We start from the raw sequence: 25251 nt of genomic DNA on the forward strand, positions 1-25251 counted from the left end.
AGATTCCTGGGTCAGGAAGATCCCCCGGAGAAGGAAATGGCAACACACTCCAGTATTCTTGCCTGGAAAGGCCACATGGACAGAGGAGCCTGGTGGGCTACAGACCATGGTGTTGCTGAAAGTCCGACACAACTTAGTGACTGAACAACAAATATGATCTAGAAACAGGTCTAATAACTACAGTAATTTCAAAGTAATGATGACTAAATAGTATTTCTGAAATATATGCAAGAACTCAAGTGATACAAAACATCTCATTTTTATTGTGACAAAGCCACAGGTGCTAGTGATATTATCACAGTTTTGTTATCTTCATTTATAATGAAAGGAAATACTAAATTTCACTTTGAATTTGATGAAAATAAAGATGTATTTTTTTTCCCCATCCAAGTTCACGGGCCCTTTGAATTGTATCCAGGCACACCTACTTTAAGAACTTCCTGCCTAGATCTGAAAAGACTTAAGAAATTTAACAACCAAATGCAATACCTTGTCATTTAATGGATCTTTTTTAAAAGAACAAGCAATAAACAAACAGATAAAAATATTCTATGAACAAGTGAGGAAGTGTGAAATGGGAATGATATGAATTTAGGGAATTATTGTTAATTGTGTTGGGTATAATAATGGTATTGTGGTATGTAGGAGAGAATGCTTTTCTATTTTGGAAGTACATACTGAAGAAATAAAGTGTAATAGGTCTTGATGTCTTACACACATACAAACACAGGTATGTATATATAAGGCAAATATGGGAAAATATTCACAATTGTTGAATTGAGATGATATGTAATATATTGTTTTTTCTACTTTCCTGTATATTTGAAATTTTCTTAATAAAATCTAAAATAAAGTGATTTTTAAAATATTTTTTATGTTATAGACATGATAGGGACTTCCCTGGTGGTCCAGTGGCTTAGACATCACATTCCCAATGCATGGGGCAGGGGTTCTAGCTCTGACCAGGAAACTAGATCTCACATGCTGCAACCAAGGGTTCTCATGCCACAACTAAAGATCCTGTGTGCTGCAACTAAGACCCGGTGCAGCCAAATGAATAAATTATTTAATTAATTTAAAAGACTTGCTGTTTAAAAATATAGATATGGTAAAGTACATGATTTGTAAGTATACAACCTGTAGAATTTTTACATTTGTAAACACCCATATAATCACATCAGGTTAAGGTTTTAGAACATTCCCAGAACCCTGAAGTCCCTAATGCCCCTTTCTAGTCAATTCCTCTTCTTCACCAGTTGACCACCTATCCTTATTTCTAACACCATTGTTAAAGTATATTGTCTTTAGTGTCTGGCTTCCTTTACACAAATGACTTACTCTTATATTAAAACAAGTTTTTACAGACTGGTAATACTATGTATGGTAAGGATGTGAGAAAACAAGCTCTCTCTTTAATTGCTGGACTGTAGCCTACCAGGCTCCCCTGTCCATGGAATTTTCCAGGCAAGAGTACTGGAGTGGGTTGCCATTTCCTTCTACATATAAGGTCCTAAAAATATAAAAACAATGTACACAAAGGTTAAGGTTGAAAGACATACATTTCTAACAGTGAAAAACTGAAAGTAACCTAAATGTCTGGCAACAGCACTAAGGTTAGATGCATGCAAGCTGAGTCACTTCAGTCGTGTCCAACTCTTTGCGACCCTATGGACAGTAGCCCACCAGGCTCCTCTGTCCATGGGATTCTCCAGGCAAGAATACTGAGTGGGTTGCCATTTCCTCCTCCAGGGCATCTTCCCCACCCAGGGATTAAACCCGTGTCTCTTTTATGTCTTCTGCATTGACAGGCAAGTTCTTTACCACTAGCGCCACCTGGGAAGCCCAAGTTTAGATAAATATGATCTATTTATACTACAGTATGTCAAGAACAGTTAAAAATGTGAGGAGGATACATATGCAGTTGGAGTGACCTCTAAGCCATATCATGAAGTTAAAAAAGAAGAAGACACAGAAATTACATATAGTCCATTTATAGAAAAAGAAAAAGCAATTAGGGAGTATAGAAAAGTGTCCATGAAAAATGATGGGGGGGGTAGTAAATGAGGGAAAATAAAAGGAGTCCTCAAGTTTTGCCCTATATTTTATATCTCTGAATTGTTGCATCATGGATGACTCAAATATTCAATAGTACTTGAATAATTAAAACATAAAGCAAAAAAAATTGATTTTAATATAAATGGAGAAAGAACACAATGCGGGTGCTAAGATACTCAAACAACTTGTAAGAGTAGCACCTTTGATGGCAAAGGAACAGATAAGGGACTGAAGTATGAAAGGCACTTTACACTATCTTCATTTCTATATTAAAAATTGAATTATTAGATTATTTTGAAATATTTCGTATTCAAAACATTTTTTAAAAAGAAGTGTACTTCAGAGTTTTGGTGGTCACAAAGATGGGTCACAAAGAGGCCCTTGCCCCCTTTTTGTGTACTCTAAGAAGTAGTACAGACCAGATGCTGTACAGAGAGACGGAGTGAGGATTCTTTGTGGGTTTCTGTGGTCAAAGAAGGTGTTGTGTTAAAGGAAGATTGAAGGAGAACTTGGAGTCAGATAAATGGAGAGGGGTCTGGAATTCATGGGGTGTATGATATGTTCAGGGGAGGGTTTAGAAAAGGCATGGAGACAAGAATGAAGCCTGGAGGAAGGCTGGGGACTGTTTGTGGAGGGACTTAAAATGCCAAACTAAGGACTTTGGGATTTATCCTCCTTAACATTTGTTGAGCACCAATTCACTGTTCAGTACCGCACTAAGCCTTTCCACAAAAGGAAGGTGTGTGCGTGCTCAGTCGTGTCCAGCTCTTTGCGACCCCATGGACTGTGCCCCACAAGGCTCCTCTGTCCAGGAGAATTTTCCAGGCAAGAATACTGGAGTAGGTTGCCATTTCTTCCTCCAGTGGATCTTCCTGACCCAGGGATTGAATCTGCTTCTCTTGTGTCTCTTACATTGGCAGGCAGATTCTTTACCACTGTGCCACCTGGGAAGCCCTTTCCACCCAATTTCACAGTAAATCAATGGAAAGGTGCTATTATTCTCCCCATTTTGCAGCTGAGTAAATTACAGACTTTTGGAACAGGGGCATAACAAGATGAAATTCATTTAAATTGTGTGTATATTCAGTAATAGCTCAAAGAAAATAGGTGACAGAAAAGTGCACAAATAGGGCTGTGCAGAGCTCCGACATCAGTATAACAATGATAGGGACACAGTAAAGGAACAAATAGTAGGTGATTAAATAGTTAATCCCACTAGGGGATTGTAAGTAAAGAAAAAAGTATGGGAGACCCCTGTAAGTTAATGATTACTCAAGAAAGCAGTTCTTGACCATAAAACCAAGCAGGCTGGCTTAGCAACAAAAACTATGCATTGGAAGCATGGGACATGCTCCAACACAATAAAACAATGGTGGCATGAGACCCATATTCTGCCCAGTGAACTCAATAAGTTAATGATCCCTAGGACATACTCTCTGCACACACACACACACACAAACAATAATTTATGGAAAGGTGACACTTCAAAGTAAAGACCCACGTTGTACTGAGACCTGAAATAATTTTTCCATAGTGCGATGACAGTCCTGGCTTGACCAACGGAGAAAACTCCCTTGTCCAACCTGGAGAAGAACTGATGATGCAAGTATGAAGCCTACTCAGGAATGAGGAAGAAGATGGTCTTTCCTGCCCACCCCCACCCCAGTTTTCCTTTGTTTATAAAACTGTAGCCAACTAAGTTCTTGGGGCAGGGCACCCTCTCATCCACCCTCTTGCAAGCCTCACAAACTCCTATTCTAATAAATCACTTTTTTTTTTTTTTTTTTAGAAAAAAGCTCAATTTCTTAAATTTGTTTTTAATTGGAGGATAATTGCTTTACAATGCTGTGTTGGTTTCTGCCCTGCAACAACATGAATCAGCCATAAATATACATGTACCCCCTCCCTCTGGAACCTCCCTCCCATTCCACCCACCTTCCCACCCCTCTAGGTCATCATAGAGCACCGGGCAGAGGTCCCTGTGTTACATAGCAGCTTCCCACTAGCTATCTATTTCACTCATGGTAATGTATATATTTCAGTGCTACTCTCTCAATTTATCCCATCTCCTTCCCTCGCTGTGTCCACAAGTCCATTCTATACATCTGTGTCTCTATTCCTGCCCTACAAATAGGTTCATCAGCACCAAAATAAATCCCTTCTTATCTATCACCTTGCCCCTCCCTGAATTCTCTCTGAGCTGAGACATGAAAGGACTAGAGCTCCTCAGAGCCCCTACCCACACCACCGAGTGGTTTCAATGTGGTATTCACATTAGCATCTCTTGGAGGTGGGCAAAAGTCCACTAACTCAAAAAGTCTTAGCTCAACCCCAAGCCTGCCTAGTGTCTCCCGCTTTGTTCTCATTTCTGTGTGATCCAGCCTGGAGAAGGGGAGGAGGAGGACCTGACAAATGGCCCTCAGTCAGACTAAATAAACTGGCGGTGAACTTGGTAAACAATAAAATTCTAGATGCAGACTCCTTTACCTACCCTTTTTTGGTCAGATTGCTAGCCTTAAAGCTTTCCTATGCAGGAATTGAGAGTCTCTTGGACTGCACAGAGAACAAACCAGTCAATCCTACAGGAAATCAATCCTGAGTATTCACTGGAAGGACTGATGCTGAAGCTCCAATACTTTGGCCAATACTTTGATGTGAAGAGCTGACTCATTAGACAAGACCATAATGCTGGGAAAGATTGAGGGCAGGAGGAGAAGGGGATGACAGAGAACAAGATGATTGGATGGCATCACTGACTCAATGGGCATGAGTTTGAGCAAACTCTGGGAGAGAGTGAAGGACAGGGAAGCCCTGGCGTGCAGCAGTCCATGGAGTCGCAAAGAGTCGGACACGGCTTAGTGACTAAACAACAATAATGGAGGAACTACTCTGGGTGCTATTCCAAGTGGGCTTCAGACGCAGCTTTGTCTTTCCGGCCACTTTGAAGCCCATATCATTGTGGTCCCATACTGCACATGTGCCTCCACAATTGGACCTCTTGCATCCTTTTACTGTGGGTAAGGCATTGTTTCCCTTCCCCTAGCCCCAACAACACACAAAATCAAATTTAGTCTTTAATAACCTCAGGCGGTCCTGGGGATGGGGGTGGAGGATGGCAAGAGACCACCACCCCTTCCCCACCCTGCCCTGCCTCAAGCTCCTTGAAGCTACCAATCCCGTTGCACCCTTGGGGTGCTGCCAGGGCAGGAGCCCTGAAAGGCCGGTCTGCTTGAGGGGCCTAGGCAGATTGAGCTCAGAGGGGTGTCCAAAGAAGGGGGTTAAGTGAGGTAGAGCATAGTGCAGGTAGACAGCAGTGATGGGAGGAGGAGACACTGGCCAATCACTTATAAACGGTGCTGAAGCAGAACTGGAAGCCTGAATTCCAGGAGCATGACTCTGAGAACCTGGAAAAAGGCACCTAATGGACTTCTAACCCTGGAATGTGAAGTCAAGAGGGCCTTGGGAAGCATCACTACGAACAAAGCTAGTAGAGGTGATGGAATTCCAGCTGAGCTATTTCAGATCCAAAGAGATGATGCTGTGAAAGTGCTGCACTCGATATGCCTGCAAATTTGGAAAACTCAGCAGTTGGCCACAGGACGGGAAAATGTCAGTTGTCATTCTAATCCCTAAGGGCAATACTAAAGAATCTTCAAACTACCACACAATTGTACACATTTCACATGCTAGCGAGATTATGCTCAAAATCCTTCAAGCTAGGCTTCAACAGTTACGTGAACTGAGAATTTCCAGATATACAAGCTGGATTTAGAAAAGGCAGAGGAACCAGAGATCATATTGCCAACATCCGTTGAAGCATAGAAAAAGCAAGGGAATTCCAGGAAAGCATCTACTTCTATGTCATTGACTGCTCGAAAGCCTTTGAATGTGTGGATCACAACAAACTGTACAAAATTCTTAAAGAGATGGGAATACTAGACCACCTTAGCTGCCTCCTGAGAAACCTGTATTCAGGTCAAGAAGCAACAGTTAGAACTGGAGGTGGAACAATGGACTGGTTCAAAATTGGGAAAGGGGTATGTCAAGGCTGTATATTGTCACCCTGCTTATTTAACTTATATGCAGAGTATACATCATGTGAAATGCCATGCTGGATGAAGTACAAGCTGAAATCAAGATTGCCCAGAGAAATATCATGAACCTCAGATATCCAGATGACACCACCCTGATGGCAGGAAGCAAAGAGGAAGTAAGGAGCCTCTTGATGAAGATGAGAGAGGAGAGTGAAAAAGCTGGCTTAAAATTCAGTATTCAAAAAACTAAGATCAGGGCATTTGGTCCCATCCCTTCATGGCAAAAAATGGGGAAAAAATGGAAACAGTGACAGACTGTATTTTCTTGGGCTCCAAAATCATCCATGAAATTAAAAGACATTTGCTCCTTGGAAAAAAAGCTATGACTAACCTAGACAGCATATTAATAGGCAGAGAGATTACTTTGCCAACAAAGGTCCATCTAGTCAAAGCTATGATTTTTCCAGTAGTCATGTATGGATGTGAGAGTTGGACCATAAAAGCTGAGCACCAAAGAACTGATGCTTTCAAACTGTTGTGCTGGAGAAGACTCTTGAGAGTCCCTTGGACAGCAAGGAGATCATACCAGTCAATCCTAAAGGAAATCAACCCTGAATATTCTTTGGAAGGACTGATACTGAAGTTGAAGCTCCAATACTTTGGCCACCTGATGAGAAGAGCAGACTTGTTAGAAAAGACTCTGATACTAGGGAAGATTGAGGGCAGGAGGAGAAGGGGTTGACAGGATGAGATGGTTGGATGGCATCACCAACTCAATGGACATAAGTATGAGCAAACTCAAGGAGATAATGAAGGACAGGAAAGTCTGACTGCTGCAGTCTACCTGGTGGCAGAGTCTGACACTATTAGTGACTAAATAACAACAAATCAGACATTGGTGGCTCCCTGAAATGGAGTAACTGTTAATAAGCCACCAGCAGTGGACCCTTATGGCAGAAAGTGAAGAAGAACTAAAGAGCCTCTTGATGAAGGTGAAAGAGGAGAGTGAAAAAGTTGGCTTAAAGCTCAACGTTCAGAAAACTAAGATCATGGCATCTGGTCCCATCACTCCATGGGAAATAGATGGGGAAACAGTGGAAACAGTGTCAGACTTTATGTTTTTGGGCTCCAAAATCACTGCTGATGGTGATTGCAGCCATGAAATTAAAAGACGCTTACTCCTTGGAAGGAAGGTTATGTCCAACCTAGATAGCATATTTAAAAGCAGAGACATTACTTTGCCAACAAAAGTCCGTCTAGTCAAGGCTATGGTTTTTCCAGTGATCATGTATGGATGTGAGAGTTGGACGGTGAAGAAAGCTGAACGCCGAAGAATTGATGCTTTTGAACTGTGGTGTTGGAGAAGACTCTTGAGAGTCCCTTGGACTGCAAGGAGATCCAATCAATCCATCCTAAAAGAGATCAATCCTGGGTGTTCATTGGAAGGTTTGATGTTGAAGCTGAAACTCCAATACTTTGGCCACCTCATGCGAAGGGTTGACTCATTGGAAAAGACCCTAATGCTGGGTAAGATTGGGGGCTGGAGGAGAAGGGGACGACAGAGGATGAGATGGTTGGATGGCATCACCGACTCGATGGACATGGGTTTGGGTGGACTCCGGGAGTTGGTGATGGACAGAGAGGCCTGATGTGCTGCAATTCATGGGGTCGCAAAGAGTCGGACACAATTGAGCGATTGAACTGAACTGAACTGAACTGAGTGGTCCTGCTCAGCCACTGGTCAGGGCTGCAGGCCCCGCCTTCTCTCCCCTTCTTCCTTGTAATAGGAGTTGTTGAATTGGAGATTTTGCTTTTTGAGTCTGAGTCTCTTCTCCTGTCTCTTTTACTGCCTCTCGGATTAAAATTGTTATTCGTCCTTCCAACAACTTGGCTCCTGATTTATTGGCCCGTCCTGCAGTAGACGCTTGCTCCTTGGAAGGAAGGTTATGGCCAATCTAGATAGCATATTTAGAAGCAGAGACATTACTTTGCCAACAAAAGTCGGTCTAGTCAAGGCTGTGGTTTTTCCAGTGGTCATGTATGGTTGTGAGAGTTGGACGGTGAAGAAAGCTGAGCGCCACAGAATTGATGCTTTTGAACTGTGGTGTTGGAGAAGACTCTTGAGAGTCCCTTGGACTGCAAGGAGATCCAATCAATCCATCCTAAAAGAGATCAATCCTGGGTGTTCACTGGAAGGTCTGATGTTGAAGCTGAAATTCCAATACTTTGGCCACCTGATGTGAAGGGTTGACTCATTGGAAAAGACCCTAATGCTGGGTAGGATTCGGGGCGGGAGGAGAAGGGGACGACAGAGGATGAGATGGTTGGATGGCATCACCGACTCGATGGACATGGGTTTGGGTGGACTCTGCGAGTTGGTGATGGACAGAGAGGCCTGCGTGCTGCAATTCATGGGGTCGCAAAGAGTCGGACACGACTGAGCGACTGAACTGAACTGAACTGAACTGAACCTGCAGTAGAGCAGAAAGAGCTTGGGCTAGGTAACTGACACAGGAGTGGGAGGCCGGCTCCAGGTGTTTCAGATTTGGGGGGCTGGGGATAGCAAGGGCTGTGCTCCAGGAGGTGGCAGGCTGGACTTTGCGCGGGGGGAAAAGTGCATTCCTGCGGGTTATTTCAGTGGGTCATTGGGAGAAAAATCCCTTGTGAAGGGAAAGCGTTAAAAAAAAAAAAAGTTGCTCAGTCGCATCCGACTCTTTGCGACCCCGTGGACTGTAGCCTACCAAGCTCCTCCGTCCATGGGATTCTCCAGGAAAGAATACTGGAGTGGGTTGCCATTTCCTTCTCAAGGGATCTTCCCGACTCAGGGATCGAACCCGGGTTTCCCTCGTTGCGGACAGACGCTTTACCCTCTGAGTCACCAGGGAAGCCCCAGGCAGGCGTTGAAGCGGGAGAGGGCGCCGTTGCCGCACGGCACAGCCTTGGTTCGGTGTTTGTTGCTGTTCTGAGGAAGAGGGCTCGGAGAAATTACCCTATTGTAGGGAGGCCGCGGGTGCGCCGTGGCAGCCGTGGGGTAAGCGATGTGGTGTGCAGGAGGGAGGGAGCGGTGCCGGTGCTGGGTCCCCAGCAGGGCTGACAACAGCTAGGGGGCGGCCTCGAGCTCCTCGGTGGTCCGGCTTGGTGGAGCCGCCGCGCTGAGGCTGTGCGGTGGGCTTCGCGCTTGGGGGTTGGAGAATTGCATTGTGAGATGGCCGCCCCGTCGGGATCGCCTGCGCCTCGGTGCCCGGTCCCCCGTGGGAGACGCTGTTTTAGGGCAGTTGCAGCGTCCCCTTCTTCTACCGCCACCGTTTGGGAACCGGTTTCCCGGCTCTTTATCTCAGAGAGGTGGGTGGGGACAGGAGAAAACCAGGGTGAGCTTTTGGGTCCGCTTTGTGTTGCCTGAAGGCATCCGTTTGCTTTCCGAAAAGCGTAGTGCGGAGATCTTTTGGAAATGCGAGTGCGCAGATCTTTCGGAAATGCGAGTGCTCTCTTGCCGTGCCATTCCTTGTAAAGCAATAAATAAAAGCTACCTTTAATGTGGTATTATGTTTCCATTTATAAGTCCCATTGTCTTGACGTCATCTTTTCAGAACAGCAGTTGTTTGACTAATTGCAATAATATTTGATTAACAGTGATTATGTTACCAAAACACAAGTCCGTGTGCCCCACGCACTGTGTTGTGCTAAATCGCTTCAGTCGGGTCGGACTCTTTGAGAACCTAGGGACTGTAGCCCGCCAGGCTCCTCTGTCCATGGGATTCTCCAGGCAAGAATACTGCAGTGAGTTGCCACTTCCTTCCCAAGGGGATCTTTCCAACCCAGGGATTGAACTCCTCTCTTCCATTGGCAGGCGGGTTCTTTACTACTAGCGCCACCTGGGAAGCCAGGTACAGTGAGGCCAAACAATACCATACCCAAAGAGCAGGGGCCAGGTCCCACAGACAGTGACCCAGGGTGACTGCCGCTGCCATTAGGTCACAGAGGCAGGGATGGAGGAGAGATTCATCGTTGCCTCAAGGCCTCAGCTGGCCAGTGGGTGACCTTGGTGAGGACTCTGGAGCTCTGCAGGATACTGCCCCCACCTGTTCCCTAGGACCCCCAGCCTACCCACTGGCCGGAGGCCCGGTGCACTGGAAGGAACGCTGGAGGGCGGGGGAGGCGGGGGGAGGCCAGAATCCGTCTCTTACACGCCTGATATCCACTCCTCCGCCAACCTTTGGCTGAAGGGGCCCACTAAGGGTTGCTCATTGACATTGGGTCGCCTGGGGGAGGGGCCTGCTACGGAGCCCACCAATGGCTGAGCAGGACCACTAATGGTTGCCCCCCAACCGTTGCCTGGTAACGGGGTTGTGGGGAGAGGGGAAATGGCACACAGCAACAGAAATGTGCTAAGGACTGCGCCTGGTCCTCATTCTATGGCGGTTTGAAAGCTGAGCTTTTGTTGTCTTTGATCAACATGTCTTGGCTAACGGTAGAATCCGATTTTCAGTGGAAGACAGCTTTTTATTTTTTTGGCTATGCCTGGGGCCTGTGGGAGATGAGTCTTAACCACTGGACCGCCAGGGAAGTCCCAACAGCCCTTTAATTTTCACAGGTAACACATCTATTAATTTGTATTAAAGCGGAGACAATAGAACTAAAATGGAGTGAAATTCTATAAGGCGAGCAAGAACACTTTAAACTTCCCTTTCATTATTATGGATGTATGGAGTTATCATAGATGTCAAGAAACCTGCAAAAATTGTTGTAGGGATTTTTCAAACTTTAATATGCATTAGAATTACTTTGAGTCATACAAAACCCATGTATTTGTAACTTTATGGAGTATTTAAGAGGTTACCAAGGGTGTTTCTGCTCTGACTCTTTTAAATTCATTTATTTTTGGTTCTGCTGGGTCTTTATTGCCATGCGGGCTTTTCTCTAGTTGCGGCAAGCTGGGGCCACTCTCTAGTTTCGGTGTGTGGGCTTCTCAGTGCGGTGGCTTCTCTTGTGGTGGAGCACCGGCTCTAGAGCGTGCAGGCTTCTGTAGCTGCAGCACACAGGCTCAACACAGTTGTGGCTCCCCGGCTCTAGAGCACAGGCTTGATAGCTGTAGCACAGGGGCTTAGGAGCTCTGCAGCACGTTGGATCTTCCTGGATCAGTGATTGAACCCCTGTCTCCTGTATCGGCAGGCAGATTCTTTATCCCTGAGCCACCAGGGAAGCCCCCGCTCTGACTCTTAATACCTGCTTTCTCCCACCTGTGAAGGTGTGTGACTACCTTCTATAGATTGTTTTTCTTAAGAACCAGATGTTTTAGAGTAGGGATTCTTAATTCAGGGTCAGTGTTCATACTTCAAAAGATCTGTAAACTCAGAGAGGAAAAAGGTTTTTTTTTTTGGTATTGTCTAAAATTTAGTATTTCAGTTATGAATGTAGATCCCCCTCCCCCACAAAAAGCAAAGCTAAATAAACGAACAAACAAACAAAAACCCCACAATAGTATTAGCTGTATTCAAGTGTTCACTTCTCAGCATTACAGTTGGGAGATACATACAGATGTAACATAGACTCTTCCTTACTTCAGAATTGTGGTAGTTATTGGATCAGCAGCTAAATATTTACATCACTTGAGGAGCTCATAAAATACCATGAAGGTGTGAAAGTGAAAGTTGCTTAGCTCTGTCTGACTTTCTGCAACCCCATGGACTGTAGCCTGCCAGGCTCCTGTCCATGGAATTCTCCAGGCCAGAATACTGGAGTTGGTAGCCGGTTCTTTCTCCTGGGGATCTTCTCAACCCAGGGATCGAACCCAGGTCTCCTGCATTGCAGGCAGATTCTGTGCTGTCTGAACCACCAGGGAAGCCCAAGAACACTGGAGTGGGTAGCCTATCCTTTCTCCAGCTGATCTTCCCAACCCAGGTATTGAGCCAGGGTCTCCTGCATTGCAGGCAGATTCTTTACCAGCTGAGCTACCAGGGAAGCCCTCATATAATGCCATGCATGCATGCATGCTAAGTCGCTTCAGTCGTGTCCGACTCTGTGCCACCCCATGACAGCAGCCCACCAGGCTCCTCTGTCTGCGGGATTCTCTAGGCAAGAATACTGGAGTGGGTTGCCATTTCCTTCTTTAATATAATACCATAGAACATGATATTTTAAATGTTTTGATAATTATTTCAATACAGTTGGTTTCCTTTGTAATACTATTTTACTTGTTTATAGAAAAATTCTAGGAAAAGGTCCAATGGCTTAAACAGAGCTAAAAGAGCTGATTGTGTTGGCGCTTTTGTTACTTCCGGGTCTTTTGAAACCAAGTGGACTGAAAATAATGTGAAAAATCTATTCTTCTACAATCAAATCATTTTTTGAGGTACTGCCAGGAGTTGCTTGTCTGATTTGTCTGATGAGCAGGGATAACTTCCAGATCTTACTCCAGTCCCTAATATTATATTTAGTCTTGCAAGTTTTAATGGTAGACTCAACATAGAGCATAAGTTCCAAAGGTTAGAATTCTTGTCTGTGTTTTTTTGTTGTTTTTGCTATTGTTCTTTGAAGCAGCCCAACACCCAGAACATCTCTGAACACATTGAAGCCATGAAGATAGTGGAACTTCTTTTAAAAAAACAAAAACAGCTGTATTTGATGCACATTGACATTTTTATGAATAGAACGTTTTTCTTAGTTTAATCATTTAAAAGGTTTGGAAGAATAGATAAAGCATAAGCTCCTAACCTTAACATTTCTTTAAATCCCAGATGTACAATGAAAAATAGACCAGCCCCGCCAGTAGATTGCTACTATGCTGTGTGCTTAGTCGCTCAGTTGTGTCCGACTCTGTGACCTCATGGACCGTAGCCCGCCAGGCTCCTCTGTCCATGGAATTCTCCAGGCAAGAATACTGGAGTGGGTTGCCATGCCTCCTCCAGGGGATTTTCCCAACCCAGGGATCTGTAGATTTTATTTTCTTAGCAGGTGACAGATGATTTAAATAGATTAATATCCTAATTGTTTTTTTTTTATTGTTTACATCAGGTGCTAAGTTGTTTTTGTTGTGTTGAAGTTTGATCTGAAGTGTTGATGAATACATGGCCTTACCCACTTGCCTAAATTTTGAGGAATACCACAGTACAAGTGTGATGACTCTCCCAGATGTGAACATTCTTGTATATGAAGAGAAGTCACAACTAACCCAGAACTTTTTTTTCTTTTTTACTTTTACAGGTGAGAGAGTGCTATACTTTCAAGGGCCTCTTCTTTATGAAAAAAAGGTATAGAATCTGTTTTCTTTTTAGAAGTTGATTGAAACTGCTGGCTGGATAATACCAGATTTCAGTGATTCATAGTTCAAAGTCAGTTACCTTTTTCACAGATTTTCATAGATTCGTATTTCACATTCCAGTTCCCGGACCTTTCTCAAACTCATGTCCATCAAATTGGTGATGCCATCCAACCATCTCATCCTCTGCCATTCCCTTCTCCTCCTGCCTTCGATCTTTCCCAGCATCAGGGTCTTTTCCAATGTTCCAGTTCTTCTTATCAGGTGGCCAAAGTATTGGAGCTTCAGCTTCAGCATCAGTCCTTCCAATAATATTCAGGTCTGATTTCCTTTAGGATTGACTGGTTTGATCTCCTTGCAGTCCAAGGGACTCTCAAGAGTCTTCTCCAACACCACGGTTCAAAAGCATCAATTTTTTTTGGTGCTCAGCTTTCTTTATAGTCCAACTCTCACACCCATACATGACTACTGGAAAAACCATAGCTTTGACTATACAGACCTTTGTTGGCAAAGTAATCTCTCTGCCTATTAATATGCTGTCTAGGTTAGTCATAGCTTTTCTTCCAAGGAGCAAATGTCTTTTAATTTCATGGCTGCAGTCACCATCTGCAGTGATTTTGGAGCCCAAGAAAATAAAGTCTGTCACTGTTTCCATTGTTTCCTCATCTATTTGCCATGAAGTGATGGAACTGGATGCCATAATCTTAGTTTTTTGAATGTTGAGTTTTAAGCCAGCTTTTTCACCCTCCTCTTTCACTTTCATAAAGAGGCTCTTTAGTTTCTCTTCGCTTTCTGCCATAAAGGTGGTGTCATCTGCGTATCTCAGGTTTTTGATATTTTTCCTGGCATTCTTGACACCAGCTTGTGCTTCATCCAGCCCGCATTTTGCATGATGGACTCTGCATCTAAGCTTCCCTGGTGGCTCAGACGGTAAAGAGTCTGCCTGCAGTGTAGGAGACCCAGGTTTGATCCCTGGGTTGGGAAGATCCCCTGAAGAAGGAAAATGCAAACCACTTCAGTATTCTTGCCTGGAAAATCCCATGGACGGAGGAGCCTGGCAGTCTACAGCCCATGGGGTCGCAAAAACTCAGACATGACTGAATGACTTCACTTTCACTTTCACTCAGCATATAAGTTAAATAAGCAGGGTGACAATATACATCCTTGATGTACTCCTTTCCCAATTTTGAATCAGCTTGTGTTGAGCAAGACTATATGAACCATTTTTCCAACAGCATTTCTTACTTTATGTCTCTGTCACAATTTTGTGATTCTGGCAACATTTCAAACTTGTTCATTATGATCATATTGTTACAATGATTTGTGATCAGGGGTGCTATTGCTATTTCTGAGGGCTCAGATGATGATTAGCAGTTTTTAGAATAAAGTACTTTTTAATTAAGGTATGTATATTGCTTTTCAAAAGACATATGCTATTGCACACTTAATAGATTATAGCATATTGGGAATGTAACTTTTACTTTTTAATGTTTTTTAAAATTGAAGCATAGTTAATTTACAACTTTGTGTTAGATTCAGGTGTACAGCAAAGTGATATATATATATATATATATATATATGTTCTGGGTCTTTTTATTATAGTTTATTATAAGATATTGGGGCTTCCTTGGTGGCTCAGCTGGTAAAGAATCTTCCCGCAATGCGGGACACCTGGGTTCGATCACTGGGTTGGGAAGATTCCCTGGAGAAGCCAATGAACTTCTTTGTAAGGGCTTTCCTGGTGGCTCAGATGGTAGAGAATCCATCTGCAGTGTGGGACACCTGGGTTTGATCCCTTGATGGGAAAGATCTCTTGGAGGAGGACATGGCAACCCACTCCAGTATTCTTGCCTGGAGAGTCTCCATGGACAGAGGAGCCTGGCGGGCTATAATCCATGGGGTTGCAAAGAGTCGGACATAACTGAGTGACTGAGCGCAGCATAAGATATTGAGTATAGTTCCCTGGGCTATACAGGGGGAACTTGTTTATTTTTTATATAGTAGTAAGTATCTGCTAATCCCCCGTTCATGGATCATTGTATTGTCATGGCAAAGGGGCTTGCATAACTCAATGAAGCTATGAGTCATGCCATGCAGGGCCACTCAAGATGGATGGGTCATAGTGGAAAGTTCTGACAAAATGTGGTCCACTAGAGAAGGGAATGGCAAACCGCTCCAGTATTCTTGCCACAAGAACCCCATGAACAGTATAAAAAGGCAAAACATATGACTGGAAGCTGAGCACCCCAGGTTGGTAGGTGTCCAATATGCTACTGGGGAAGAGCGGAGGACGATTACTAATAGCCCCAGAAAGAATGAAGCTGCTGGGCCAAAGCAGAAACGACGCTCAGTTGTGGATGTGTCTGGTGGTGAAAGTAAAATCTGATGCTTTAAAGAACAATACTGCAGAGCGCGCGCTGCGGCTTGGCTTGAGACCGAGGCCTAAGGGCGAGACGCGCCACAGGAGCGCAGTTGGAAGCTGAAACTCGTTTGGGTTTCGTGCAGAAGGCCGAAGCAAGGGAGTATAGAAGCGGGGCACAAGCGAGGGGATCTACAGTCCGTCCGGGATCGGGCGCGGGCGGGTCCAGCAGACGGTAGTCGGAGTGTGCAGCCTGCCCTAGCGAAAAGGCACGGCAGGTCCAGTATTGACCACTGAGTAATGGCTATGCAAATGCAGCTTGAAGCAAATGCAGATACTTCAGTGGAAGAAGAAAGCTTTGGTCCACAACCTATTTCTCGATTAGAGCAATGTGGTATAAATGCCAATGATGTGAAGAAATTGGAAGAAGCTGGATTTCATACCGTAGAGGCTGTTGCCTATGCACCAAAGAAGGAGCTAATAAATATTAAGGGGATTAGTGAAGCCAAAGCTGATAAAATTCTGACTGAGGCAGCTAAATTAGTTCCAATGGGTTTTACCACTGCAACTGAGTTCCACCAAAGGCGATCTGAGATCATACAGATTACTACTGGCTCCAAAGAACTTGACAAACTGCTTCAAGGAGGAATTGAGACTGGATCCATCACAGAGATGTTTGGAGAATTCCGAACTGGGAAGACCCAGATCTGTCATACGTTGGCTGTAACATGCCAGCTTCCCATTGACCGAGGTGGAGGTGAAGGAAAGGCCATGTACATTGACACCGAAGGTACCTTTAGGCCAGAACGTCTGCTAGCAGTGGCTGAGAGATATGGCCTCTCTGGCAGTGATGTCCTGGATAATGTAGCATATGCTCGAGGGTTCAACACAGACCACCAGACCCAGCTCCTTTATCAGGCATCGGCCATGATGGTAGAGTCCAGGTATGCACTGCTAATTGTAGACAGTGCCACTGCCCTCTACAGAACAGACTATTTGGGTTGAGGTGAGCTTTCAGCCAGGCAGATGCACTTGGCCAGGTTTCTGCGGATGCTTCTGCGGCTTGCTGATGAGTTTGGTGTAGCAGTGGTAATCACCAACCAGGTGGTAGCCCAAGTGGATGGAGCAGCCATGTTTGCTGCAGATCCTAAAAAACCTATTGGAGGAAATATCATTGCTCATGCCTCAACAACAAGACTGTACCTGAGAAAAGGAAGAGGGGAAACCAGAATCTGCAAAATCTATGACTCTCCTTGTCTTCCTGAAGCTGAAGCTATGTTTGCCGTCAATGCGGATGGAGTGGGAGATGCCAAAGACTGAATTTTTTTTCCTGTGATAAACCTTAAGCACTGCAGACTAATGGAAAGGACTCCTCCCTGGAGTTTTTCACAGGCTTCTTCCTGTTGTGACTGCCAGAAAAAGGCTTTCAAGAAAACAGCTATTATATCGGCTTTTCTTACAGTGTAAACACGAGACAGGTCAGTAGTCACAATCTGACCTGAAATGTTTATTCCTTGTAGAGTATATTAATCTCTATGTGAATTCTTTGGTTTGGGGGATAGGTATGAAATACCTTTGACATCATAGTGCCTTGGGATTGACTCAGGACTAACTGCTACTGGCCACTCTTATGTCTCCAAGAGAACTAACTAAAGCTGGAGAGACCTGACTTCTCTGTCTGAATAATGTTGGGAAAAAATACCTGAGCTATGTAGCAGACAGAGTGGGTCACCTCACAGGTTCTTTTCCCTCCAACTCTGTTAAATCAGAAGGAGGTTTTTAAGTTTATATGTCTGAATTAGCTTACATAAGAATTTTATTTTAATATTAAGAGCAATTCAAATTAGTCATTTCAAAAGCTCTTTAAGCAGATTCAATGTGGGGCTGCTAATAAAGTAGTTATTTGTAGGGAATGTGCTGTTTATAGGAGTTATCCTGGTACAAGCTGAATATTTCAACATAGAGCCTTCATAATACTGTTTTGGCTCTGGGAAGGAATGATCAGTTTCTATTACCTTAAAACTGAAAATGTAAAGGGGAAGTCCCACCTTCGGGTGATTCACTTTATTCTCTTTTAAACTCATAGAAAATATCACAAGATAGCTACTCCATAGCATTCCTGTGGCCTTTGTTTCTATTAAGGTTTGTATTGTATAAAAGTCTGGTACTTGCCTAGATTATTATGCTTTTTAGGGGTTTGAGATACTTCTTCCCCTTCACTTCTACTCAACATGAGTTTTAAGCAACTCTTCCAATTTCAAAGGGCCTCTTGGCTAGAATTGGGTGGAGAGGCAGTGCAAATCTCGGCTGTTGCCTGTGTTGATCCTACTATATGTAAGGAGATAGGACAAAAATTTAATGCAACTTCGTTTTAAAAACAGCTGTTCCCTGACTATTGACCAGAGTGCCTCCTAAGTATTCTTCCACTTTTTTCCATCACAAAACAAACCTGAAATGATGTAATAAACCCACAGTGACAGACTCTGGGAAAAAAAAAAAAAAAAAGAACAATACTGCAAAGGAACCTGGAATGTTAGGTCCATGAATCAAGGTAAATTGAATGTGGTCAAGCAGGAAATGGTAAGAGTGAACATCATAGGCATCAGCAAACTGAAATGGACAGGAATGGTGAATTTAATTCAGATGACCATTATATCTAATACTGTGGCCAAGAATCCCATACAAGAAGTGGAGTAGCCCTCATAATCAACAAAAGAACCTGAAATGCAGTACTTAGGTGCAATCTCAAAAATGACAGAATGATCTTGGTTCATTTCCAAGACAAACCATTCAACATCACAGTAATCTAAGTTTATGCCCCAACCACTGAGGCCAAAGAAGCTGAAGTTGGCCGGTTCTATGAAGACCCAGAAGATCTTCTAGAACTAACACCAAAAAAAAAAAAGTTCATCACAGAGGAATGGAATGCAAAAGTAGGGTGTAAAGAGATACCTGGAGTAACAGGCAAGTTTGGCCTTGAGTACAAAATGAAGCAGGGCAAAGACTAAGATAGTTTGGCCAAGAGAACACACTGGTCATAACAAACACCCACTTCCAACAACACAAGAGAAGACTCTACACATGGACATCACCAAATGGTCAATACTGAAATCAGATTGATTATATTCTTTGCAGCCAAAGATAGAGAAGCTCTATACCATCAGCAAAAACAAGACCTGGAGCTGACTGTGGCTCAGAGCATCAGCTCCTTATAGCAAAGTGTTAGTCGCTCAGTCGTGCCCGACTCTTTGCGACCCACCAGGTTCCTGGTGGACTGCAGCCCACCAGGTTCCTCTGTCCACGAGATTTTCCAGGCAAGGATACTGAAGTGGGTTGCCATTTCCTTATAGCAAAATTCAGGCTTAAACTAAAAAAAGTGGGGAAAACCAATAGACCATTCAGGTATGACCTAAATCAAATCGCTTATGATTATACAGTAGAGGTGACAAATAGATTCAAGGGATTAGATCTGGTAGACAGAGTACCTGAAGAGCTATGGAGAAAAGTTCATAACATTGTATAAGAAGCAGTGAACAAGCCATTTCCGAGAAAAGGAAATGCAAGAAGGCAAAGTGGTTGTCTGAGGATGCTTTTTACAAATAGCTGAGGAAAGAAGAAAAGCAAAAAGCAAAGGAGAAAGGAAAGATAAACTCAACTGAAAGCAGAATTCCATAGAATAGCAAGGAGAGATAAAAAGGCCTTCTTCAATGAACAATGAAAAGAAATAGAGGAAAACAATAGAATGGAAAAGACTAGAGAGCTCTTCAAAATAATTAGAGATATCAAAGGAACATGTCACACAAGGATGGGCATAATAAAGGACAGAAAAAATATGGACCTAACAGAAGCAGAATAGATTAAGAAAAGGTAGGAAGAACACACAGACGAATTGTACAAAAAGGTCTTGATGACCCAGATAACCAGATGGTGTGGTCACTCACCTGGAGCCAGACATCTTGGAGTGTGAAGTCAAGTGGGCCTTAGGTAATATTACTACCAATAAAGCTGGTGGAAGTGATGGAATTCCAGTTGAGCTATTTCAAATCCTAAAAGATGATCTGTGAAAGTGCTGCACTCAATATGCCAGCAAAGTTGGAAAAATCAACAGTGGCCACAGGACTGGAAAAGGTCAGTTTTCATTCCAATCCCAAAGAAGGGCAGTGCTAAAAAATGTTCAAACTACTGGTAATTGCATTCACTTCCCATGCTAGTAAGGTTATGCTCAAAATCCTTCAAGCTAGGCTTCAGCAGAATTTGCATCAAGAACTTCCAGATGTAATGTACAAGCTGGGCTTAGAAAAGGGAGAGGAACCAGAGATCAAATTCCTGATCCAACATTCCTTGGATCATAGAAAAAGCAAGGGAATTCCAGAAAGACACGTACTTCTGTTTCATTGACTGTATGAAGCCTTTGACTGTGTGGATCACAACTGTGGAAAATTCTTAAAGAGATGGGAATATCAGATACCTTACCTGCCTCCTGAGAAACCTGTATCTGGGTCAAGAAGCAACAGTTAGAACCAGATATGGAACAACTGACTGGTTCAAAATTGGGAAAGGAATATGACAAGGCTGTGTATTGTCACCCTGTTTAATTAACTTATATGCAGAGTATATCTTGCAAAATGGCAGGCTGGATGAAGCACAAGTTGGAATCAAGATTGCCAGGAGAAATATCAACAACCTCAGATACGCAGTTGATACCACTCTAATGGTAGAAAGCAAAGAGGAACTGAAGAGCCTCTTGATGAGGGTGAAGGAGGAGAGTGAAAAGGCTGGCTTAAAACTCAACATTCATAAAACTAAGTTCGTGGCATTTGGTTCCATCACTTTCTGTTAAATAGAAGGAATAAGTGGAAGCAATGACAGATTTTCTCTTCTTGGGTTCCAAAATCACTGCAGATGGTGACTGCAGTCATGAAATTAGAAGATGCTTGCTTCTGGGAAGGAAGGCTATGACAAATCTCAGTTCAGTTCAGTTCAGTTCAGTCACTCAGTCGTGTCCGACTCTCTGCAACCCCATGAATTGCAGCACGCCAGGCCTCCCTGTCCATCACCAACTCCCGGAGTCTACCCAAACCCATGTTCATCGAGTCGGTGATGCCATCCAACCATCCCATCCTCTGTCGTCCCCTTCTCCTCCCGCCCCCAATCCTACCCAGCATCAGGGTCTTTTCCAATGAGTCAACCCTTCGCATGAGGTGGCCAAAGTATTGGAGCTTCAGCTTCAACATCAGACCTTCCAATGAACACCCAGGATTGATCTCTTTTAGGATGGATTGATTGGATCTCCTTGCAGTCCAAGGGACTCTCAAGAGTCTTCTCCAACACCATAGTTCAAAAGCATCAATTCTGTGGCGCTCAGCTTTCTTCACCGTCCAACTCTCACATCCATACATGACCACTGGAAAAACCATAGCCTTGACTAGACAGACTTTTGTTGGCAAAGTAATGTCTCTGCTTTTAAACATGACAAATCTAGACAGTGCATTAAAAAGCAATGGCATCACTTTTCCAATAAAGGTCCATATAGTCAAAGCTATGGTTTTCCCAGTAGTCAGATGTGAGAGTTGGACCATAAAGAAGGCTGAATGCTGAAGAACTGATGCTTTTGAATTGTGGTGCTGTAGAAGACTCTTGAGAGTCCCTTTGACTGCAAGGGGATCAAACCAGTCAATCCTAAGGGAAATCAACCCTGAGTACTCATTGGAAGGACTGATGCTGAAGCTCCAATACTTTGGCTACCTGGTGAGAAGAGCTGACTGATTGGAAAAGACCCTGACTCTGGGAAAGATTGAGAATCAGTCGACAGAGCATGTGATGGTTGGATGGCATCACTGATTCAGTGAACTTGGGTGGACTCCCGTAGATGGTGAAGGACAGGGAGACCTGCGTGCTGCACTCCATGGGGTCACAAAGAGTTGGACATGACTTAGCAACTGAACAACAGTAACAATCTGCTAATCCCAAACTCCAAATTTATTCCTTTCCACCCCTTTCCCCTTTGGTAACCATAAGTTTGTTTTCTATGTTTTTGAGTCTATTTCTGTTTTGTAAATAAGTTCATTTGTATTATATTTTAGTTTCCACACATAAGCGATATCATATGACATTTGTCTTTCTCTGACTTACTTCACTTATTATGATAAAATCCAGGTCCACTCATATTGCTGCAAATGGTATTTTTTCATTTTTATAGCTGAGTAATATTCCATTGTATATATGTACCACAACTTCATTATCCATTCATCTGTTGATGGATGTTTAGGTTGCTCCCTAATGATGATTGTAAAGAGTGCTTCAGTGAATATTGAGGTGCATATATATTTTCAAATGATAGTTTTCTCTGGATATATGCCCAGGAGTGGAATTGCTAGATTACATGGTAGCTCTATATTTAGTTTTTAAGTGAACTTCCATACTGCTGTCCATAGTGACTGTACAAACTTACATTCCCACCAACAATGTGGGAAGGTTGCCTCTTCTCTACACCTTCTCCAGCATGGAGATTTGTTTTTTATATGCACCGGGAAACCAAAATAATAGTGCTACTTTCTTTATTGCAGTATTCATTTTATAGTGGTAGTCAGGAATTGATCCCATAATACATCTGAGGTCTGCCTTAGAAAGAAGGTTCCAGGTGGAGAAGTGAGAAATAGTGAGGGGACTCAAGGGCCAGCCACAGGTGACAGCTGAGTGCTGCTCCTCAGAGCTCGAGCCTCCTCACCCACATTCTCTTGTCCACAGCACATCCTCTTGGGTCCAGCACCAAGATTTCTCCTTCCTCACAAATCCAAGAACCTCTGGAACGTGTGGTATAGATGAGCTTGCCAACCAGCCAGTTCCCGCTCTGTGTCCATCGGGATAGGATGGTCCAGAACTAACTCCAAGATGCTGGAGTGAGCAGCACCCCCTCTGCTCTTCCTGCTCTGCCTCGTGGTCCATCAGTGGACTTAACTATCAGCTCCTCAGTCATCTCCCCGGGTTGGGGTTTAGCCCATGCCATCTCACCTGGGGACTTTTCCTTCCATGGTGGTCATAAAGTGCCTTTCCCTCTGGTGTCACTGATTGTGGCCAGCAGTTTTCCAGAAGAACAGGAGCTCCGATGGAAGCTTATCCTTTGACTGACAGGCAAGAAGCAGTCTGACCTATGTTCACACCCTTGACATCCTTGGAGTCACTTGGAGCCCGTCCTTGAGGCTGACCATCCTCTCCTCCCAGTCCCCCTTCTTGGGCTGCCTGGCTTTCCAGAGGCACAAGGCATGAGGCACAGATGCTCCTGACCTATTTCTCATGGTGAGCACTGATCCCCCCCACCCCAACTATGCTGCTTTTACAGAGATCCAGAAGTTCAAACCTTCAGATTGACAGGTAGAGGTTAAGTGGCCAGAGAGGCTATTCTTCCTGGTCCTCTACCTCTAGGGCAGACCAGTGCCACCAGCTGCCGGACACAAGGTCTTCCTGAAACCCCTAGTTTCCCCTCTCTCTGTGGGCACGTGTGGGACAAACACTGACCTAGGGGCCGATGGAGCCTTCTGTAGCCCACCTGCTGCTTCCTGGCTGTGGGACCCAGAGTGGACGCCATTACTCTCTTTGGGCCACGGTTTCTTGGTCCACAAGCTGCAGTGATGATCCTCCCTGTTGGTATTAGAGTGGCCAGACTGTGCCAGGATGTCCCCAAGTCCCCTGCAGGGGCTCCCTGAAGCCTTTCCCGGTCCTGGACCCAGAGTTGAGGTGGCCACTGCCGTGGGGCCACTGTCCTTGTCCATCTTTTTCCCAGTAGCCTCTACACTAACCGGTTGCTGACCTCTTTCTGCTTTCTCTCCCCCGCCCTTGGCTGGGAGGAACCTGGTCTGTCATATTCCTGGGTCCCCAGCCTTGGCAAGCCCAGCACAGAGCAGGCTTCTGATCAGAGTTTGTGTAAGGAGTGCTCACTCTGCCTGCTGGACAGACCTTTATCCTCTTCTCTGTCTGATGCAACTCTCTGCTCCCTGAGAAGTCCTCCTTACCTGGCGATCCCTGTTTGGAGCCGAGCTGAGCCCCAGTGCCTCACTCCCAGCCGCTCTCTGGGAAATGCAGAGCAGGTAGTCACCCCCATTCCCTGGGGAGCTGCTTGCTGGGCTCACCTGGGCGCACAAGGAAGGGTTCCTCTTCTGCATGGAGAGAAAATATGCCAGTCACACCCATGGGCTGGGCCTCTGAGGGTGGGGGCAAATAAGACAAAAGTTTTGATGTCCAGGAGCTAAACACCCGAGGAAGACTATGCCTGCACATGAGCTTGGTGAGGGCAAGAGAAAGGGGGCAGGAGGCAGGAGAGACAGATGACGCAGGTCTGTACAGACACACCATGGGCCTGCCCAGTCCTGTACTTCTACACATGTGCCCACCTCAGATGTGCGCAAGTCTGTGTGTGCTGGGAGCCTGCTCCAGAGAGTGGAGTTTCTGGAAGTCCGTGGGGGCTACTGCATGGGCATCAGAAATGATGGACAGTATATGTTGGAGTCTCAGGTAACCAGAACCATTGCTGGTGGGATTGGAAAGTAATGCAAACTATTTGAAACATTGTTTGGAAATTTCTAATAACATGACATATACTCATTCTTTGAGCTACTAATTTTGCTTCTTTTATATTTAGCTAGAAGAAATGAAACCTTATTTACACAAAAGATTCATGAAGGCTTCTGGTGGCTTTATTCATAATAGCTCCAAACTGGAAGCAACCTGTCCATTAACATGAAAATAGATACACAAATTGTGATACACTCACACTGCCCAGCAATAGAGTTACAAATAAACAATGCCTGTAGTCATGTACAGATGTGAGAGTTGGGCCATAAAGAAGGCTGAGCACTGAAGAATTGATGCTTTTAAACTGTGGTGCTGGAGAACATGCTTGAGAGTCCTTTGGACAGCAAGGAGATCAAACCAGTCCATCCTAAAGGAAATCAACCCTGAATCTTCATTGGAAGGACTGATGCTGAAGCTGAAGCTCCAATACTTTGGCCACCTGATGTGAAGAGCCGACTCTTCGGAAAAGATCCCGATGCTGGGAAAGATTGAGGGCAGGAGGAGAAGAGGGCGACAGAGGATGAGATGGTTGGATGACATCACTGATTCAGCGGACATTAATTTGAGCAAACTCCAGGAGATGGAGACGGACAGGGAAGCCTGGTGTGCTGCAGTCCATGGGGTCACAAAGAGTCGGACATGACTTAGAGACTGAACAACACCAACATGGGTGAATCCTCAAAACCTGTGGAACAAATGAGAACTGGCACCAAACAGCACATATATTGATTCCATTTTTATGTCTGTGAGGACAGAGCAAATCTAGAGTGGTCTGGATAAGAGCTGCTTTTGGGGGTGGGGTGCACTGTGGGGGGTATTCTGATCTCAACCCTGCTAGTGGTGAAAACACACCCAACTGTACATTTGATATTTGTGCTTTTGGCTGTATATAAAATACTCCTCAATAAAATTACTGTCATTAAAAATTACTTCTGATTTGAAAGCAAAATTCCTTGCTTAAGTAGCCACACTGTAGAGTC

At 44.3% G+C, this 25251-nt stretch overlaps 2 long non-coding RNA genes and 1 pseudogene across 3 annotated transcripts; 2 read left to right on the top strand and 1 right to left on the bottom strand.

Annotated features, from left to right (window-relative positions):
• Window positions 1-243: 243 nt before the first annotated feature.
• On the bottom strand, window positions 244-10346 carry LOC145529378 (uncharacterized). The gene is made up of 2 exons (XR_014071150.1): window positions 10194-10346; window positions 244-9590 (listed from the first exon to the last, which is right to left on the bottom strand). It is a non-coding gene; the product is annotated as an uncharacterized LOC145529378 (long non-coding RNA).
• LOC145529379 (uncharacterized) lies at window positions 9243-25200 on the top strand. Its single transcript, XR_014071151.1, has 2 exons — window positions 9243-10680; window positions 24339-25200. It is a non-coding gene; the product is annotated as an uncharacterized LOC145529379 (long non-coding RNA).
• Window positions 15782-19428, top strand: LOC145529377 (DNA repair protein RAD51 homolog 1 pseudogene; annotated as a pseudogene). Its single transcript, XR_014071149.1, has one exon. The product of XR_014071149.1 is annotated as a DNA repair protein RAD51 homolog 1 pseudogene (transcript).
• Window positions 25201-25251: the final 51 nt, after the last annotated feature.

Source organism: Giraffa tippelskirchi, chromosome 12 (assembly GCF_054371585.1).
Source record: "Giraffa tippelskirchi isolate mGirTip1 chromosome 12, T2T-mGirTip1v1.2.pri, whole genome shotgun sequence".
NCBI lineage: Eukaryota > Metazoa > Chordata > Mammalia > Artiodactyla > Giraffidae > Giraffa > Giraffa tippelskirchi.